The sequence below is a fragment of the Lissotriton vulgaris genome, chromosome 1_2 (genome assembly GCF_964263255.1).
Source record: "Lissotriton vulgaris chromosome 1_2, aLisVul1.2, whole genome shotgun sequence".
In the NCBI taxonomy this organism is placed as follows: domain Eukaryota; kingdom Metazoa; phylum Chordata; class Amphibia; order Caudata; family Salamandridae; genus Lissotriton; species Lissotriton vulgaris.
Window position 1 is genome coordinate 238,901,103 of NC_141686.1, and position 13,771 is coordinate 238,914,873.

Below are 13,771 nucleotides of genomic sequence, written 5' to 3' on the forward strand. Positions count from 1 at the left end.
TCTACTTCTTCCGGCCGTTGAACTCAAAGCAGGGACAAAAAATGAGGTAAAGCCATCCACCCAGAAATCACAGGGGCATATTACCAACAACTAGCGATAATTTTTGTCTCTAACTCGTTTAGAGACAAAAATTATCGCCGCACATCGGCGATTTTTATCGCAGATAAACCTTGCTATTAGCAAGGTTTATCGCAAATGCGATAAAAAACGGCCGCAATGCATGAATATAGCTGAAAAGTCAGCAATATTCATGCATTATCGAGCAAATGCTCTTAGCCATGTTATCCACCTCCCATTGGATAACATGGCTAAGAACTGCTCAGGGCAGGTGTTAGCTTTTGGAGATATTCGCGCTTAGCGCGAATATCTCCAAAAGTTGATAATAGGAGATAGCGATGTTAGGGACTGTTTCCAGTCGCTAACATCTTGGCACGCCCACTTTGCATGTCATTAGTGATAAATATCACTGACATGCAAAGCGGGGCCCAAGATGGTCGCTATCTCCTATTAGCTGTCACTAACTGGTGTTAGCGACAGCTTGGTAATAGGGAGATAATTTTATCTCCGCTTTCTTGGCTTTTAAAGCCAAAAAAGCGGAGATAAACCCCCTTGATAATATGCCCCACAGTCTTTATCCCAGGTTTCCTGTAGGGCGACAATGTCGTGCTGTTTGATAAAGTTAAGCCAGTTGGGATCACCTGACTTAGAACGCAAACCGGCGATGTTCCAGCTCAACAGCCTGACTTTGTCCCCCAACTCAAGAGTCCCTTTTACGCTACCACTCATAGGAGAAGATACAGAAGCCATAGGGGTCAAATCAGCAGTTACATCACCTCCCCAGACCTCACAAGCCTCCCGTCAATCACACAAATCTAGCCCTGAGAGAGCATCGAATCTATTATGTGTCACAATGTTCGGTCCAAGATTTATGCCTCACCTATTATTCATATTAGTGTCCCAGCCTAGTACTGGTGTTTTAGGATAAGTAACATTTTGTTGCTCACCATAAAAGAATTTTAGGGTGAGTGGGACAACAGTACCACTTCTTCGTTGAGGCGGGAGTATATTTGCAAGGACATTAGGCAGAACTGCCGGGTCTGAAAAGGTAACCGCCACACAGTCGCCTTTAAACTTTTTAGGTCGGTTCCCTATCCACGGGACCCTTTTTGCTGTCTTAATCTCTCTCGCCAGTTGCTGTTTCCCTCCTGGAGCTAACTTCATGTTCCCAGTTAACCAGTGTAGAACCTTACTCGTCAAAGATGCGGGTGGCTCTACCATGCCACGATCTAAGGGTGGGACATTAGCCAGCACCAGTACCACAGGCGATGCTTCAACAATAAATTGAAGAGGGTCTATTTCCTGTCTTTGGACAGGGGGAATATTAACTGTTAATAAGGCGTCATCTTTAATGGTTGACTGATTAACATTATCTGCTGGGACTTGAGCAGGGGGGTTAGTTGGTATCGATACACCCCCTTCCCCACCCCCTCCCAGTATATTCTCCCCTGGGGAGGCTGCTATATTTGCAACAAGCATGGTTATATTTTCCACCTCCCCCACGACCTTAGTTTGTAAGCCTCCCAGCTTTTTAATCTCGGCATTCAATTTGTCGATTTTAGCCACCAAGGGTTTAATAATGTCTTTGATTTTACTTTCGAATAACTCCCCAATCTTATGAAGCAGTTCCTCGTCCATAGAGTACTTTATTTTGTCCTCGACATGGTCCGTAGTTTCTCCCTTTGATGTGCCAGGGGTGGGGACCCTTTTTCTCCTTACCCCGGACCACAACCCTCCTCGTTTTAGCTGTTTTTTAGCACAAGTTCGTACCGGCCGAGACCCCCTTATCTGCTGAAAAAAGTTCCTCTTCAGTAGGTCGCATCTGGGCCCCATGATCTGAGTCAATTTCAATATCACTCTCAGGATCAGTTACAAGAAGTATATCGGGGGCAGTCACAGTATTTATATTGGATTTGTTATTACCCGAATCAGGAAAGGTAATAAGAGGTGCATCCGTGCCTATAGCCTGTGGAGGAGTGTCTTCCAGAGGAGGTGGTAAAGATGGGTTTAAGCGTTAGAGATCGGGTGATTGACTCAATCCCAGTGATTCTCTCCTTTGAACATTAATCTTCTTTACCGTTTGTACAAGATAGTTGTCAAGTGTATTAGACGGGGCAACAACATCTTTCTTTGGCATCCTGCGATTTTACCCGGTAACCCTCTTTAGCTGTATAATTGATTCTCACAGGTTTAAGATAATATTCAACAAGTAAATGTCTTACTAGTGGTAGAGGTCCTGACGTCCCAGCGGCAGAGTGACTGGTCCTGTCCGTTCGCGTCCAGTCGCGGACTGTCCCGCCCTTGTCCCGGGCTTAACCCAGGCTTTGCCCGGGCGCTCCCGCGCGCGACTCGCGGGGCACTCGCGGGGCGAGAGGCACTCCTCCCTCTTAAGGGGCGTTCCGCTGATGACCCGTTGGTCACGCCACACCCGCCGGGGCAGCTGGGAAATGTAGTCCCCTGTGGCGGGGGTGGCTTGCTGCGACTTTGATGGCCGTTCCCCTCACGGCGGCGTTGGAACTGCTGCGGCGGCAGCACTCGCTGGATGGGTCGCAGTGTCAAGGGCCGTTTCCCTCACGGCAGTGTTTTGTGGGCAAATCCGGTAATCTGGTGATCTGGTCAGCTTTCTTTATAATAAAAATGTAGGAAATTACAGATGGGTTGCTGTCTACAGGCAGTCTGTGGGCAGGTTATGTTTGTCTATGAGGTGGTGCGGGGTGTGCGGGGCGGGCGGCTACTGGCCCCTTCGTCGTCCCCCCTCTGCCTGCCTCGCCACCTCCGGCCGTACATTTCAGCAGTTTTCGCGCAGGTTTCGCGCAGGAGCCGTACAACGCTGCTCAGTCTGGGTCAGGATGGCACTCCCCCCGTGACCCCCCTCGGAACTCACTCACTGATGCTGCGACCAGTGGGGCGCGACTTGTTGCTCGGCTAGACTGCTAGTTAGACCGCTAGTACCAGCGGTTCTGCTGCTCCCGAGGCGCTGGAGCTCTGGGGTGGTGCCGAACACACAGGACTCGGCGCTCCTGGGTTCTGGGCTGTGTGTGCCTGCGAGGGTGCGGGGTGCTGAGCGGTAGTGGCGCCGTCTTCAGATTTGCCGGCTTGAGGGTTTGTGGGTCCGGGGCCTGGTATGACGGTGCTCTCCTGCGTTCTCCTCGCTGCTTGACCCCCTACTTGACCCCCCGCAGGGCTCGGCTCCACTCAGCAGTTCCTCTCCGCTGCTCTCTGTGACTCGATGCTCCCAGTGCTCTCTCTGCTCATACAGATATCGGTCAATAGGTGGCAGAAAAGTAGCTAGTTGCAGTTGACTACTTCCCATCAGTATTTCATGGGGGTTTAAGCCTGTATTCCGATCTGGAATACTTCTAAGTCCCATCAGAACAAGAGGCAAAGCATCCGGCCACTCCAATCGAGTTGACTCGTACATCTTTCCCAATCTTGACTTAATAGTGCAATTCAATTGTTCTACCACTCCAGATGCTTGTGGGCAATATGCACATTGCAGTTTTTGCTTAATTTGGAATGCTTCACAAATCAAACCCATACTTTTGCAATTGTAATGTTTCCCTCTGTCAGAATCTTTCCTGGCAACACCACTGTTCACTTCCCTGGGTTCATTTGCTGACAAATCAGGCACCTCTGGCCGAGTGTTTCTGCTATGTTCCTGAATTTCGCATTAAACCATGTTTGTCTGAACAGACGTATCATAGCATCTCTTCCCAAATGTGAATCTCCATTAATCAACCTAGCCATAGGAGTAAGCAGACAGTTGGGTAACGCCACTGTGTCGTCAAGGTAAATAAGGACACTGTTGTATTTCTATCTAGGACCCTAATTCAATATTCCCGATTCATGCCCTTATGTGGTTATAACAAATAGTATTCTTATAAAGGCATAAGAATGATATCCATCTTTAGTAATAGCCCATGCAGTCCAAAACACGGCAAGGCTACTCCCACAGACTCCTAGAAAGCTCAACGCGTTCTTTAAACAAACCAAGCCTCCAGCAGCCCGGGAATTCCCCCTGCTTTTGTTTTGATTTGCACAAGAACTCCTGGAGTCCATTGGGCCTGATTCACAGAATGAACCCCTTACACCACTTTTTGAAAAGTCTGTGTAGTTTCATGTCACAAAAGTGTACCCTGATCCAACTCATAACACCTTTCTAAGTTTTAATTTTCCCCTTAGACCACCTTCCTGAAAAGCTCGTGTAATTTTATATTCTCTTTGCTTTTCCTGTCCTTTTTGTTTTATTTTGACCTGAAGCTGATTTTGTGTTGTTTTAAAGATGTAAATATTGACCAAATGGTGGTAAGCTCCACCCTTTTATGATTTTATTATAAATCAAATAAAAGTATTACTCTCTCTCACAGAATGAACTTAAGACTCAATCCTAAACTTACTACTATTTTGGTATTCACAGAATGCATTTACTACTTTTGGCATTCACAGAATGAACTTACTACTTTTGGTATTCACAGAAGTTAGGATTTTGTCTTAAGTTTGTCTTAAGACAAACTTAAGACAGAATTAAGACAAAATCCTAACTTCTGTGAATACCAAAAGTAGTAAGTTCATTCTGTGAATGCCAAAAGTAGTAAGTGCTTTCTGTGAATACCAAAATTGTAGTAAGCTTAGGATTGAGTCTTAAGTTCATTCTGTGAATCGGGCCCTTAGTTCTTAGTGACGTTTTAGGTCCAACCTTACGTCGAACCCGGCACCTTTCAGGTATAAATATACCAACGTTGCCTTAAGCAAACACACAGTGGTGGGGAGGAGAGCGACATTCTACTTGCCCGAGAGCCCAGCTGTTGCCAGAGTCAGAGCCAAAGGAAAACGCCCCTTCCTTCGACGCACTGAGAGAGACGCTGTATTTTTCTCCAGCCGAGAAAATCCAGCTCCGGTGTTCCCAAGTCACCCTCGCGGGTTGCTGGGAGATCGAGTCCTGAGTAGCGAGATACAAGACCTCCTTCATTCTATAACCAAGGTACAGAGCTGATTAAAAGCTGATTAAAACCTTGGAGAGAATTCTTGATTCCGATACTTGGCAAAAACCTAACTTCACTTAAAACTACAACTTACTTACTCCTTCCCACGTATTAGGCTTAGGTCAGGTACACCGGGGTAGGCGTATCTTAGAAGCACCAGTTGAGTTTGTTACTCAATGTTTTTAGGTCGAGCAGACAGAGTCTGCGCAGAGACCTATTGTTGGCCGTATTTGGGAATGTGGACACGAGAGGGGCACGAGCGCAGATTTCACCTCGTGGGCCCCTCTCGTGCCTCATATTCCCATGCGCAAACACACTCACACAGCCACACTCACGCATGCGCACATACACAGCCACACGCATACACACACTGCATACACACACACGCCCCCCCTTCGCCGCTACACACACACACACACACACTAGCGCACCTACACAAACACAGAGACCCCCCTTCCCCCCCGCCGCCACCCCACACATACACACGCAAGCAAACCCCCCTCCCCCCTACAACTAAGCCCCACTTACCGCCATTCGGGACTTCTGTAGCCGGGGCTCTCCCTCGGGCATGGGAGCCCCGCTCTCAGGCACTCCGTGGGCGCGTGCGCGGGACTTCCGAACACGGAAGTCCCGCCCAAAGGAACTGGTTCAAACGCGCATGCGCAGTGACCAGACGCTCCAGCCAAAGCAGCTCTGCGCCTCCTCGCACCTGGCCCATACGAAACCTGTTTTATTTATGTTTTTAACTTCTGCACATCTAGAAGATCTCTCTTCATAGCGAACCCTCTTGTCGCCTTAACCACCCATTATTGTTCATAAAGTTGCCGAACGAGTATTTTTGAAAGGCGATCTCTGAAGAGTCGCTTCCTGCTCTGCGTACCTCCGGCGGCAGCCACCCGGCCTCCTCAGGAGGGTGACCGGAGTGTAAGTAAACTCGAAGTGGAGTTAAGCGGGAGGGGTGCCAGAACAGAACCTGCGTGCCACCCTGGCCCAGGACATTTAATTAGAACATTTCCTCTCTGACTTTCTGCTAATACGGAAATCGTGGAGGGATTTTCAGTCCGTCTTATGCTGTTATGTTGACGACGGGCTAATCGGCTGTAACCACGTGTGTGTATTTTGATAATTCCACTTTCCTCCTGTGATCTACTTACAGTTAAGGCTCCCGGTGTTATCGTATATTTATTTCTTTTTAACATTTCCTTGTTTATTTATATATATATATATTTATTTTTTCTCAATTTAGCTTTTGTTATACGGTTTGATTTTTCATGCCTGAAAATAAATTCTGTAACTGTTTTTCGCATTTATTGGTACATAAAATGTATTCTCACACATGAATTTGTATGCAGATTATTGAGCCATTTTACAAAACCAACAATACAGTTTTGTTACTGGGTTGTTTAAATGATAATGCGATGTTTATTTGTGTTAAATCCCTTTGGCTGAACATCCGTTTAAAAACGTGGGTATTTCCGGAAATGTTGCTCTTTCTCTGCTGTCAGTATGCCTCTGTACAGAGAGAGCTCAGTGACAAAGTGTGTATAGCTAACCTAAATACATGGTTCCCGGTTGTTCCATTTTTATAAAGAAATACCCACGGGAAATACCTGGGTGGATATTTTTTTGTGAATAAGTTGCCCGGATCAAGGTTCTACAAAAAACACTGTACTCCTGAGGGAGTGGCGGTCCCTCCAGCATCTCACTGGTAGGTTGTGTGGGATGGGTAGCTGCTCAATTAATGACTTTGGGAAAGTGAGCAGAGAATTGCCCAGTTTTCAAATGTGGGTGGTAGCATTTTTAGATAGTCACCAGTCAGGTTACTGAGACGTATGCATGTCTTGATGGGTCTGTCGGGGTATTCTCCTTTTAGTGGAGCTGCTTGAGCACTGGTGCATTCAGTATTAGTAATATCCCTTATGTACAGCGCTTAGTAAGGATAAAAAGTGTATATTAAGTGCTACATAACAATATTATTCGTTTTAAATTGGTTTATAGACTTTGATCACATCAGGAGTGTACTGTTACAGCGTCCCATTTATGGACTGTACATAACCTGAAACTGGAGTTTAGCTCAGACCACTGCAATAATTCAACAATCTTGTATGTGTCTTCACTGTAATGCACAGCTGTTCGACATGTCAGGATCCTGCGAAAGGGTATTAAAAGGGGTAGCAGACAGACAGAAAAAATTAGTCACCCCAAGTGACTCACAACAGAACCTGCACCCTCCCACCCGGAGAACTTCCATCAACCAGTCACACCAGTGAAAAAGTCATTACCTTCACTGTGCAGTTCTCATATCTTAAAATGCAAACGCAGAGGCATTTTGCCTTTTCAAGCAGCTGAAGTGATAACTCGGACGAGGTATTGAATAAATGGTGCCTCCTTCCTTAAAAAAAAAAATACCACTTCTGCAAATGCAATCCATCTGTTCTCGATGAGGTGGTCTCTGAGCAAGATCCTGGCCCAGGATCTGTTCTTATCTCATGGCAGTTCTCACAGTAGGGGAGGTGGGGCTGCAACAATGGACAGCCCTCTAATTATTCTCAAAACCTGAAAAACGCCTACTACAATGGGCTTTGCACTGGGTGCCTTGTACTTTTGACTGGACTTTCTCTACTGCAGTTGTGTTCTTTGAGTGTTTGTGAGCCGCCCAGCACTGCTTCTCCTCTCTGGTGAGGCCCCTTGCAGACGGCTGCACCCAGACGCCGCACGGGGGTGTATTGCTCGCCCCTCCCCTTCGCAGGCCTCGTTATAATTAATGAAAGCTGCAAGCGCGCTTGAGACTTGAAATTATTCAATTATCTCGACCCCGACGGGTGATTTGAGGACAAAGGCCGCTTTCAGGTTGCTTTGCAATAATATCGTTTTACCCGAAAGCTCCTCCTTTTAAAATAAGCACGTGCTGAATTGTGTTACTTGCTCCAAAATGCTTTTGTGAGCCCAAAGTCGTCTTGGTAAGGGGAAAGGATGCCCTCGCCTCTTTCTATTCTGTTAACTTCTCTGCTATATCTAGGGCCTTCGAAATAGTTTTTCGTAACCCGCAAAAAAAACAGCTTGTGCTGCCAGTTCCAATAAAGTCTTCACCAGCCCGAGAAGCTAGCAAAGTTACTCCTCTCTGGAATAGTAGGGGTGGACAATCACAAGTATAGAAGCGAAGTGAAAGGAGTAAACTAACTGTCAGCAGCACTGGTTCTCTTAGTTGAGGTGGCATCTACATCGTTTTGTTCTGCGGGTGCAAGTTTAGGGCTCAAATATTAATGTGAAGCTTTTTCATTAAATAGTTGGTTTAATAACCACATATTGACATAGTGAGTGCCTTAAAACCGATTATCAACTCTACTGGTAACCAACCGATGAAGACTGTGAAGGGCTATTGACACACACTATTTTTGCCCCATTATCAAGAGCTCCTGCGGGTTAAATGTATTTGTTTCAGTCATAATTGACTTACATTGTTGGATTTTCAGCCATGGTTGTTTTGGCAGTGGTAGAACAGTGGACCTGAACAACCACACACACCACACCCCCAAACACAACACACACAACCCCAAACACAACACAACCTCAAACACAACCACACACACACAACCCCAAACACACACTCAACACACACACACAACCACACACACACACAATGTAATGTAATGTAATGATGTCTTGTAAAGCGCATGAATCACCCCACATGGAGTATCTCCCCGCTGTAGACCGCTGGCTTTCCCTGTGAGATGGTCCCTACTGGGTATCTCCAAGGTGAAACCAGGCATCCCCGGCGTATGTGGGGGCCGCTGTGGAGATGAGGCAAGCTAATACCCAGAGTTGCCGAGTGTGATCCCTGGTTAGAGTAGGCACCGAGGCGAGAATTATCGAGTCCGCTGACCCTGGTCCACGACCCTGCCGCGTCAGGAATTGAACCCTGGTCCCGGGCCATCCTCTGCTTCCGGGTCTACCGCCTCTAACCAGTGAGCCACACCACTCCACAACCACACACACCACACAACATCTATGTATCTATCGCCCTCACTCTATCTATCGCCCTCACTCTATCTATCGCCCTCACTCTATCTATCTATCGCCCTCACTCTATGTACCACCCTCACTCTATCTATCTCCCTCACTCTATCTATCTATCGCCCTCACTCTATCGCCCTCACTCTACCGCCCTCACTCTACCGCCCTCACTCTATCGCCCTCACTCTATCGCCCTCACTCTATCTATCGCTTTCACTCTATCTGTCGCCCTCACTCTATCTATCGCCCTCCCTCTATCTATCGCCCTCACTCTATCTGTCGCCCTCACTCTATCTGTCGCCCTCACTCTATCTGTCGCCCTCACTCTATCTGTCGCCCTCACTCTATCTATCTCGTCGCCACCACAACATCACTCAGCGCCACCACAGCATCAATCTGTGCAACCATTCAACAACAACTGGTTCAAATATGTTCTCTCAATGTTTCAAGCTTTATTACAAATGTCACAAAAAGATGTTAATATTTCACTTCTGTTCTTGGATTTTCGTCACAATAAAATACACTGAACATAATCTTCACAAAAGTTATTTACAAAAATGTAAGCTATTTCCATTATAAATTACAATAACTTTTATTGAAGTATTGATTGTTTAAAAAAATTAAAATCTAAGTCACGTAAATACAAAACATGTTGCATTACAAATGCTATAGGTGTCACATTTGCAAAAGTTAAAAGTATTGGCATTGTAAATGATGAAGCTATTAATTTCGCTATTTTCAAAACCAAAACATAAATAAAAAATGTGTCATTTACAAAACCAATAGCTCAAACTTTTCTAATGCGAGACCTATTGCATTGCAAATGCTTGTTATGTATGTATACATTTTATCCATTTTAAAGTATCATATGGCTAAGAAACCATATCAATGCTTTTACAGTATTATTTCATAATACTACTTTTACTGTACGCACTTTACTTTATAATAAGTATTGCAATTGTGGCAATTCATTTCTCTTGCATGAGAAAGAAGACTGCTCAATAAAATAACATATTTTATTGAAAACGCCCGTCTCTCTATTTCTCTGCACTCTGGTGAAATTAAGCATGCGCGATTGACTTAGTGAAATAGCTGTCTATTGTTTTCGCACGACTCTAGAGATACACTCTTTATTCTTAGGGAGCAAAGTTGTCATGTTTATGCGGTTGTCAGAAACTAATCCCTTCTTGTCTAAATCAGGACGGTTAACCCTTTCCTGAACATTTGAGAAAGTTTCTAGTGATCTCTGAGCTAGCTGGCAAAATTAATTGTCTAACATAGTCAATAGAGACCTAGATGACCTCAGTCCTACGTCTACACTGCTGTTTATGTTATTCCAATGCGCAGAGCCTATTGGGAATATAGGAACTACACTACAACACCATCTTCAGCCCTTTTCTTACACCCTAACTTCCTCCACTGTTCCTTTTCCTTTGGTTCTGCTGCTTTCTGCAATTCTCTCATTTCTTCCCATGTATCCACACCATCCAGTAACATAAGTTGGCAGCTTTTTCCGCCCACCTCAACCTTTTTGTTTACAGCCATTTTGTATTTTGCACAATGTCGGGCTAACTGGTCAGCATATCGATTGCCAGCTGTCACTTTGTCATTGCCAGATTTGTGAGCAGCACACTTGACCACAGCCACTTATTTTGGCAACTCGATTACTTCCAGCAAATCTTTCATATATTGACCATTTCTGATGGGGGTGACTGATGAAGTCAGGAACTCCCTTTGCATCCATAATTGGCCATAGTCATGCAACACCCTGTAACCATACTGGCTGTCCGTGAATATGGTCACTTTCCAATTTTTTCCAAATTTACAGGCCTTTGTCAGGGCAACCAATTCGGCAATTTGTGCAGACTTGACTCCATGTAAATAGGATGCTTCCACTGGGCCTCCCAAGCTACATACTGCGTAAGCAGCGCTTAAACCTCCTTCCTCACGTCTCGTGCATGAGCCGTCAACAAACAGCTCATAGTCTGACTCAATCAAGGGCTCCTCTCTTATGTCTGGCCTTGGCTTTATACTGTATTCAGTCAGATCAATGCAGTCATGCTCAACTTCCTCTGTAAGTTCTGCACTGTATGAATTTGGCAGTAAGGTTGGTGGCTTCAAAATGTTGCACCTAGCAATGGTTACATTTCCTGCACCTATAAGAATTCTCTCGTACTTAGTCAGCCGACTAGGGGTGAGGTACTGAGTTTTAGTCCTGGTTAGCAAGATTACAACTGCATGTGGAATATATACGGTTACAGGATGTCCCATAATTATGGATTCACTCTGCTCAAGACTCATGCAAGTTGCAGCGACTGCTTTCAGACAACTAGGTAATGCGGCAGCCACTGGGTCTAAAGTGGACAAAAAATATGCCACAGGTCGTTGCACCAATCCGTGAATCTGAGTAAAAACTGAAAGTGCACAATTATCTTGTGTGTCACAAAAAAGTGCAAAATCTTTCGAATAGTCAGGCATTCCTAATGCTGGAGCTGTACACAGGCAGTTTCTCAAATTCACAAAAGCAGTCATGCTTTCGTCATCCCATTCTACTGGGTCTTTGGCTCTCTTTTTCGTCATTTGTATCAGGGGCTTTGCAAGGACTGCGAATCCCACAATCCATTGCCTGCAATATCCTACGACTCCAAGAAACATTCTGACCTCCTTTTGTGTCTTTGGATACTCCATGTTCTTAATTATTCTGATTCTCTCTGTGGTAACTCTCCTGACACCTCTCTCTATCTGATGTCCCAGATATTTCACGGAGGTAGCACAAAATTGCAATTTCTCTGGGGACACTTTATGTCCTCCTTCACCCAGATGATTCAGTAAAGCAATGGTATCGACTACACAGTCTTTTCGTGATTTTGAGGCCACCAAAAGGTCATCTATGTACTGAACCAAGACTGACCGTCCAGGTAGCACTAACGACTCCAGACACTTTTTCAAAATCTGATTAAAGATTGAGGGGCTCTCTGTGCACCCCTTAGGGACATGATTCCAAACATAGACATGACTGTTGAATTCAAATGAGAAAAGAAATTTGCTATCTGGGTGCAATGGGATCGAGAAAAATGCATGGCATAGGTCTATGACAGTAAACCATCCAGCTTCCCACGGTATCTGATACAGAATCACTGCAGGATTTGGCACAACTGGACAGCAGGGGACAACAATCTTATTAACCTTTCTCAGGTCCTGTACTACTCTGTACTTACCGCTGGGTTTCTTTATCCCAATAATGGGGGAGTTACATGGACTGCTCATTACTTCTTCCAGGATTCCTGCTTCCAACAACCGCTTTATTTCCACTACAACTCCTGCCTTTATTTCTATATTCATTCTGTACGGTCGTGTGTTTGGGTAAACTGCGTCTTCTTTTATGGTTATTTTTATTGGGTCAATATTTGCCATTAATCCTACATCCTTTCCTGTAAAGTCCCATACCTCTGGTTTTACCGTCTGTTGCAGTTCTTCTGGTAAGTCTTTTATTGTCGTCTTAGCAATGTCAGTCTCTGGTTTTGCTAACATCAGCTTGTAAATTCCATCTTCGTCTGCGGTCTGAATTTCAACACCATTTGGAGTGCAAAAGATGGTGCAATTCATTTTGCACAAAAAACTCGTCCCAGCAGATTTACAGGACTTGAGTCACAGACTACGAATCTAGGCATTTCTTTAAAATTCCCTATTTTTACTTCCATCGGTTCTGTGACTGGGGTACTAATTTGTTTATTAGAAACGCCCACTACTTGGATCGCTTCTGCCGAGAGGGGTAGGTTTGGAATGTCTGCTGTTCTCACAGTAGAGTGGGTAGCAACAGTGTCCAACAGAAAGGAGACATCATTTCCCTCAACCTTTCCTTCAATGTATGGCCCTGACTGGTCTACCGGCAAGGAGGCGCCAAGCACGCACTCCTCATCCTCCCCCCTCAGGCACCTTCAGTAAGGTTCTTCACAAAAGAAGGTGTCATTCAAAAGAAACTGTGAGGTTGATGCATCTCTTTTTTCCCTTCCTTCCCAATTCTGAGTCTCTACATTCTGTTGTGCTTTGCTCCTATAATTTGGCATAGGCGCCGGGGGAATCTGGTTCTGCGTTACCTGTTTCTGGGTCTTCCGCTGCACTTCAGGCTGCTTCTGTGGATTTAGATCATTATTTTGCACATTACCATTCTGCACAGCCTTACACTCGTCTTTCCAGTGCCCCAACTGGCCACATCCGTGGCAGGGGAATTTCTTTTTCGCATCTTCCCTATTGAATTTTCCCCTGGGCCTACCACCACTTCCATCGCCCTTTCTCTGATTAGTAGTCATCTGGTTCAGCTGTTGTTCTTGGTGCTCTGCCAATTTTACTTGTGCCCATATAACCTTTTCTTTCAATTCTTTCCGTTTGTTTTCTAGCTCATCTTCACAATATTTGGCATATTTCAGGACCTCATCTATGGTCTTAGCTTGCCAACAAATGTTATTGTCTTTAATCCATTCGGAAATTTCTGGTTTCAATCCTAGCACAAATCGATAAATGAAATGTGTCATGTCCTTCATGTCAATGTTGTCTAATCCACTGTATTGTTTAAAGGTCTGTAGTAGACATTCATAATATGAATGCACCGTTTCCTCTTTATTCTGAGTGGTTCTATCTATTTTCATCCAATCTGTCTCTTTTGCAGGCACCTTTCCTTTCAGGTAAAGTATTACCTGATTATATTTCTTCATTACATC